This window comes from Myotis brandtii, unplaced genomic scaffold (genome assembly GCF_000412655.1).
Source record: "Myotis brandtii unplaced genomic scaffold, ASM41265v1 scaffold325, whole genome shotgun sequence".
Classification (NCBI taxonomy): Eukaryota; Metazoa; Chordata; class Mammalia; order Chiroptera; family Vespertilionidae; genus Myotis; species Myotis brandtii.
In genome coordinates, this window is record NW_005362486.1 from 1,845,397 (window position 1) to 1,852,869 (window position 7,473).

Here is a 7,473-nt window from a genome sequence, read left to right on the forward strand (position 1 = left end):
AAAAAAAATATTTTTATTGATTTCAGAGAGGAAGGGAAAGGGAGAGAGAGAAACATCAATGATGAGAGAGAATCATTGATCAGCTGCCTCCTGCACACTCCCTACTGGGGATCGAGCCCGCAACCCAGGCACAACCCATTGACCGGAATCGAACCTGGGACCCTTCAGTCCACAGGCTGGTGCTCTATCCACTGAGCCAAACCAGCCAGGGCTTTTCCTTGCTCTTAAGTCAGGCAAGGTTCCTGCCTATTTCTTTGCTTCTCTTCGGATGTCCGGGTTGCCCCTCATTCTGCATGTGGACCACGCCTCCTGTTTGCCTTCAGACAGTCCAACCCAGCGCTTTCTGTGCCTCTTTTTCCAAGACCCGTTTCTTCCTGGCTCTTTAAGTCCGGAACCTCAGCCTCCACCATGACGAGAGGAGTTCCTGTGTATACACGGCCTTGCCTGGCTTTCTCATTGTCATGGAGTCCCAGCTGAAAGGCTGCATAGCACAGGGGTTATGGGCGGATTCTGAAGCTCGCCTGCCCAGCTTTGAATCCGCTCTGGGGTCTGTAGCTGTGTCACCTTGGGCAAGTTGCTTGGCCTTTCTGAGCCTTCGTCTCCTCATCCTCATGTAAAGTAGGACTAATAATGCCCATTTCACAGGGATGTTAAATGAGCGCAAATAGAAAGTGCTTACAACTCTGCGCCTGGCACTTAGTAGGTACTACAGAGTGTGTATTTTATCTAACCAAAAAGACAAAGTGTCTCAAGGGCAGGGAAGCTATTGCTCTTCCACAGCTGCCTAGCTAGCGAGGGACAAATAGAAAAGGCTGGATCAGCCTTTGCTGACTTGCCTGGTCTTTGGCTACTCAACAGAACGGTGGGAAGGTATATACTGACCTTGCCCGGAAAGCAGGAGGCAAACCCCAAGAAGCGTAGAAATGTTTCATTTTGCTTGATAATATCGTGTAGGTGCTTAGTAAACGCCACTGAATCAATTCATTCTACTTAAACATCAGCAAGCTGATTAAAGAGGAGAACTCTGGCCATTTCAGTGTTTAAAGGCAGAGAGAGAAATAGAGGGGAAGAGTTAAGAAGAGGGAAGGTGATCTCTTCCACTGCTTCGTGCCTTGGGCTCCTTTTCCCAAGTGCGTGGAGTCCAGCACCTCCAAGCCATCTCTGGGGCGGCCTTAGGATGGAAGAATGCATGGATCCAGGCTCTAGAGGAAAAAATGTGGGGCTACAGCTCCAAACTGTGGCTGCTGACGTTGCTGGAAAGAGAAGCCAGAGCATGACCTTCTTACTGGTGACTTCCCGCTGCAGATGGACCACGTGGCTCAAGGACTCCAGATGGCTTGAACATCTCAAAGAGGCCTTGACACGTTTCTTGTGTTAGAGGACGATAAAGCCAGCCTTCTCGTTCTGGAAGGGCCCCTCGAAATTATATGCCTGGTGACTAGGCGTGTGAGACACTGACGCCTGGAAGAGAAGGGTCCATAAGAGGCATGGCTTACGGTTTTGGTCTGTTGTCTCTCAGCATCTCATCAGCTGGTCCTGCGGTTACGTCTGGACCAGTGGTTCTCAACCTTCCTAATGCCGCGACCCTTTAATACAGTTCCTCATGTTGTGGTGACCCCCAACCATAAAATTATTTTTGTTGCTACTTCATAACTGTAATTTTGCTACTGTTATGAATCGTCATGTAAATATCTGATATGCAGGATGTATTTTCATTGTTACAAATGGAACATAATTAAAGCATAGTGATTAATCACAAAAACAATATGTAATTATATATGTGTTTTCTGATGGTCTTAGGCGACCCCTGTGAAAGGGTCGTTCGACCCCCAGGTTGAGAACTGCTGATCTAGACATTTTGTGTTGGTTTGCTTTATTTCAGCCTTAAGTCATCCCTTCCCTCCATGGCAAGGCCCCACTGCCCTGCCCGTGGGCATTGGTAAAGGATGAGAAGCACGGTATCTGCCCAGGCACAGTGCTTTAATCAAGGTGTAAGCCCCTTGTCAAGGGCCCAGGAGGAGCCGGACTCAATCATTGGCTCAGTATTGAACTTCTAGAGTGCCCAGTTCAGAACTACTGTCTCCTTTAGATATATAATAAGAGGCCCGGTGCACGAAATTCGTGCATGGAGGCGGGGGTGTTCCTCAACCCAGCCTGCATACTCTCCAATCTGGGACCCCTCAGGGAACATCCCTCTCACAATCCGGGACTGCTGGCTCCTAACCGCTTGCCTGCCTGCATGCCTGCCTGATTGCCCCTAACCACTCCCCTGCCAGCCTGATTGATGCTTAACTGCTCCCCTGCTGGCCCAATCGCCTCCAACTGCCCTCCCCTGCCGGCCTGATGGCCCCTAACTGCCCTTCCCTGCTGGCCTGATCACCCCAACTGCCCTCCCCTGCAGGCCTGGTCGCCTCCAACTGTCCTCCCCTGCTGGCCTGTTTACCCCCAACTGCCCTCCCCTGCCGGCCTGATCGCCCACAACTGCCCTCCCCTACCAGCCATCTTGTGGCTGCCATCTCATGGTGGCCATCTTGTGACAACATCACATGAGGGCATTGCATGATGCCACTTAGGCTTTTATTATATAGGATTTTATTGATTTCAGAGAGGAAGGGAAAGGGAGAGAGAGATAGAAACATCAATGCTGAGAAAGAATTATTGATCGGCTGCCTCCTGCACGCCCCCTACTGGGGATTGAGCCCGCAACCCGGGCATGTGCCCTGACTGGGAATCAAACCATGACCTCCTGGTTCATAGGTCGATGCTCACACCAGCCAGGACAGACCATTGTCTTAAAGAGTGTCAGCATTGATGCTCTTCTGTAAGTCCTTTTAACTAATGAAGAGAAAACGCTTGGTTAGGTATTATAAAAGCAAGGCTTAGGATAATGATTCATTGGATTTGTCTTTCTATATATGATGTGTTTATTTTGTTAATGAGTACGCTATGATGCTCACCAGCTTATCTAATCCTCACAACAGTCTTCTAAATTTGTGGCATTTATAGATAAATATCAATATGCAGAGCAAGTATGATTCTTATTGCTGACATGGGAAAGATGATAACACAAACCAATAAATCACACGCACTCAGTCTTCCATTGCTCATATAGCATGGCAGTTGCTTACAACTAAAACAATTCGGGAAAATGTTGATCCGTAGGAGGAGAATTCACAGTGATTCTTACCATGATGATGCTTGGGATGATAAAGTAACAATAGTAGTTAATTTTTATCATTATGTCCTTGTCTCTGGACTAAGTTCTTCACATGCATCATTTCAGTTATTTTACAATTATAGTCACAGAAAATAGGTACTATTGTTACTCTTTCACAGATGAGAAAACTGATCCACAAAGCATATTCAGTAATTTTTCCAAGATGCAAGTTGGTTTCCATAACATTCTTTACTGTGTTGTAAGAAATATTTGCTGCATATAGGCATAGGCCATGGACACAGACAATAGTGTGGCAAAGGCTTCCCCAAGGGTGTGGAGAGTTCAGCACCTCCGAGCCATCTCTGGGGCGGCCTTAGGACAGACGAATGCATGGATCCAGGCTCTAGAGGAAAAAACGTGGGGCTACAGCTCCAAACTGTGGCTGCTGACGTTGCAGCGAGGGGAAGAGAGGAGTCAATGGGGGGAAAAAAACAACAGAAAAAACACACAAAGCAGACATCTGTCATACTTTCCAACAATAATGATACATTTAAGAAAAAGAGAAATATTCACAATTGATCAGGAATGGAGGTTGTCTAAACCAGTGGTTCTCAACCTTGGCTGCACCTTAGAATCACCTGGGAATCTTTTTAAAATCCTGATTTCTGGGCCTCATCCTCCGGAAATTCTGTTTCTTTGTTACTAATGTTGTGGCCCCACCCCATAACAAAGAAACAGAATTTCCGGAGGATGAGGCCCAGAAATCAGGATTTTAAAAAGATTCCCAGGTGATTCTAAGGTGCAGCCAAGGTTGAGAACCACTGGTCTAAACCAAGCTGATGCGTAATCAGAAGGGTCATGTTTGGTATGCCCTACTCTGTTGGCCTCTATACAAGGAGCCGTATCTACTTAACATTCTCAAAACAACCTGGCAACCTATCGGATATTTATACCTGTTCTTCTGATGAGGAAATTCATCCAAGTTCATACTCCTTATGGACAATAGGACCAAACAGAAGACCTCCAGCATGTCCAAGGCTGGTGCGGTCAGAGCCGCCTTCTGTGTTGGGTGCCCTCGGGACTTAAAACCAAATCCTCCAGGCAACGGTTAAGACATTTTTTTTGTTCGAACCTATGCGAGAGCTATGGAAGTTGCCAGAATTCACTCTAACAATGCCAGCCCCTTAGAGACCTCGACACATTGTCGCTCATTTTTCCTCTCGGAAGAAGGGGAAATTCTACCGTAGAGACCAAGTGCTTGGTGCAAGTTCACAGAGCAGACAGCAGGAGAACGCGGGATCTGGGGATAAATGATACTGGACAGGGTTCCCAATCCTCATGTCAATGCTTTCTCTGTGAGACCATCCAGCCTCAGATTACTCAGTCGTTAGTTACTGCCCTTTGTGAATATCCCCAACTTCTCATCATTCTCTTTCAGGCCTCTGACTTTCTTTCATGTCTCAGGCAGGGGCTCCTGAATGACAGGGAAGGTGGCATCCGTATCTGCCCAGGGCTGGCCTCCAGTACAGACCTGTCTTTCTCTTTCCTGTAAAATGATCTCCACATTCTTTGCTAGTGCAAAGAAGATGTGTAAAGTCGTTTTCTCCCGAGCTGGGGTGTGGGTAAATTAATCTAGCATCACAAACGCAGTCACGGCGTTAGGTGATCTGTGTGTAATGGGTTTAGGCAGTGCGTCTCCGGAGCTCAGCCTGCTCAGCATAAAAAAAGGCCATAGAAATCTCGCTCCCCGTGAAATCCTCTTGCACGCAGTTCAGGAAATGTACAAGACGGTGAGAAGACAGTCGATTGATTTGAATTTCTTTTGGAAGGAAATCAATCTTACCGAGGAAAACTGTTGATTACCAATCTTCTAGCCTTGGGAGGGGAGTTATCCTGCCGTCATTAGATGTGCAATTCCAAATGCTCAGAGGAGGGTCAGGTCATTTAATAACATGTCAATATTAAGTTACCTCATAAATAATCAGAACTTCCTGCATATTTGTTGTGTAAATTTGGAAAACATCCAAATGGAGACAAATGACTTCTGTTATTGCTTAAGCCTCTGGGTCCAACGTATTGTGGGGGTCGCAGGAGTCTTGAGCTTCGGAACCTTTAGCGGCGAGTAAGAAAAAAGGTCATGAGCTAATTGACTTTTTAAAAAAATGTATTTTTATTGATTTCAGAGAGGAAGGGAGAGGGAGAGAGCGATAGAAACGTCAATGATGAGAGAGAATCATTGATCGGCTGCCTATTGCATGCCCTACACTGGGGACTGAGCCCGCAACCCAGGCACGCACCCTGGCTGGGAATCCAACCCTGACTTCCTGGTTCATAGGTCAATGTTCAACCATTGAACCACGCCAGCAGGGCCCAACTGACTTTTGATGGTCATTTTCCCTCCCCCACCCCTTTTCAGTTTTAAATAGATTTTTTTCCTTATGTAAATAAGATCCAATAAAATCCAAAGCCATGATCAAAAGCAAAACATGTGAAATCACCGTTGAGTTGGAAAACCTTCAACATGACCGGGCCAGCTTGGTGATGATCCCCAGTGGTGCTGCTGTGGTTGGGGACAAAACTGCAAGACTCCCATTCCATTCCCACAGAACTCTCATTTCAGTGAAACCTTCATTGTAGGACATCTTATTTGCTGAATGAAAAATCATTTACTCTACCTTGTTAAGAGCATACAGATTCTTGGTTTGAATAAGTAAAAAATGGAACAATGGAGAGCAAAGTAGAATGAGATTTCTTTCTCCACCCTCCTTCCTATACCGACTTTCTTAGGAACCAATGCTTTTACCAAGACCCGGGTTCCAGCTACAGCAGAAAGCTACACTGTTTGAACACGACCACACTTTCACAGCATTTCTTTGTGAAAATCAAGTAAAAAGGTCTAAAGGGCGTATTTCTCCTGAAGTTCAGTACTGAGTGTTTTTGAATTTCAGGTATCATTAAGGGCCCCTTTTGTTAGCTAAACTGATAGTAAGGATGTTGATTAAAGAGATGAGCTAACAGCTAATAGTGATTATTTTATATAGAAGTCACAGTCCTCGAATGGTCACTCAGTGGCAGGTGCTTTTCACTAAGTATTGAGGAGGACTGAAGTTTTGCCACCCCAAAATATGGAATATTGATTTTAAGCTGGTGAAAGAAGAGGAAGAAGAAAAGAAAAAGCTTAGAATCTTTGACACTCCCCCTTTCTGCCTAAAGCAGCGGTTCTCAACCTGTGGGTCGCGACCCCTTTGGCGGTCGAACGACCCTTTCACGGGAGTCGCCTAAGACCATCCTGCATATCAGATATTTACATTGCAATTCATAACAGTAGCAATATTACAGTTATGAAGTAGCAACAAAAATAATTTTATGGTTGGGTCACAACATGAGGAACTGTATTTAAAGGGCCAGAAGGTTGAGAACCACTGGCCTAAAGGAATTCAGATAGAAAAACCTGCTGCAGGAAGGCACCCTTAGTAATGTCACCTGAGCACCTATGAATTAAAAGGGGGCAGATAGGAAGAAATCTAGCAAAGCCTGGTTGGTCGAACTCCCTTCTGGATCCCACTGGCCTGGGTTGCCCAGAAAGAACTGGTTTGCCACATGTTGCCCACCTATGGATTGCCCGCGTTCCTTTTGAAATCCCACCCTCCTGCCCCACCCTCCCCTTCTCTTTTATCCAAAATGGCACATAAACCTCACTTGCCTAATGTGTCTTTGGGTCTCATATCTCATGGCACCGCTGCATGTAGATCCCTAATCAACTTTGGACATTTTCTCCTCTTGGTCTGTCTGTTCAATTGATTGGTCCAGGTAGAACTTAGGTGAGAAGGAAGTGCTTTCTTGCACCCGCCATCCCCCCCCCTTCGCCCGCCCCCAGTATAGAAATCATTTTTTCCCTTTTTCTCTTTGAACCACTGAGGTTCGGTGACATCAAATAACTTGGGGCGGGTCCAAGGACGAGCTGGTTAGACTCTGGGCCCAAAGGCCACGCTGGTTTCACCGGGACAGAGGCTCACTCCCAGCCTAAGTTCTGCCGCCAGTTTGGCGCGACTGTGAAGGCAGGAGGGTAGGTTGTGGAACCAGGAAGAAACGAAACATGGAAAATAATGAAAAGGCGACGGAACCATAGCGGCGGGAAGCTGGAGCCGCGAGACAGCCACCAGGTAAGAGTGGAGAGAGACAGATGGGGTGGGGGGCCGGGGAGAGATGAACCGAAGACCTTACATGCGGAGATGCAGTGCCCATGGACACAGACAAGTGTGGTGAAGGCCTGGGGCAGGGCGGGGGCGGAGGGAAGGGGGGCAAAGGGTGGGGGG

The 7,473-nt window shown here is 46.8% G+C and overlaps 1 protein-coding gene across 1 annotated transcript in view; it reads left to right on the forward strand.

Annotated features, from left to right (window-relative positions):
* The first annotated feature begins 7,153 nt into the window (after window positions 1-7,153).
* Window positions 7,154-7,473, forward strand: part of CDON (cell adhesion associated, oncogene regulated) — an 84,273-nt gene continuing 83,953 nt past the window's right edge. Inside the window, exon 1 of the mRNA XM_005870887.2 lies at window positions 7,154-7,320. The gene's annotated coding sequence lies outside the window, so the exon portion shown is untranslated. The remainder of the gene's footprint in view (window positions 7,321-7,473) is intronic.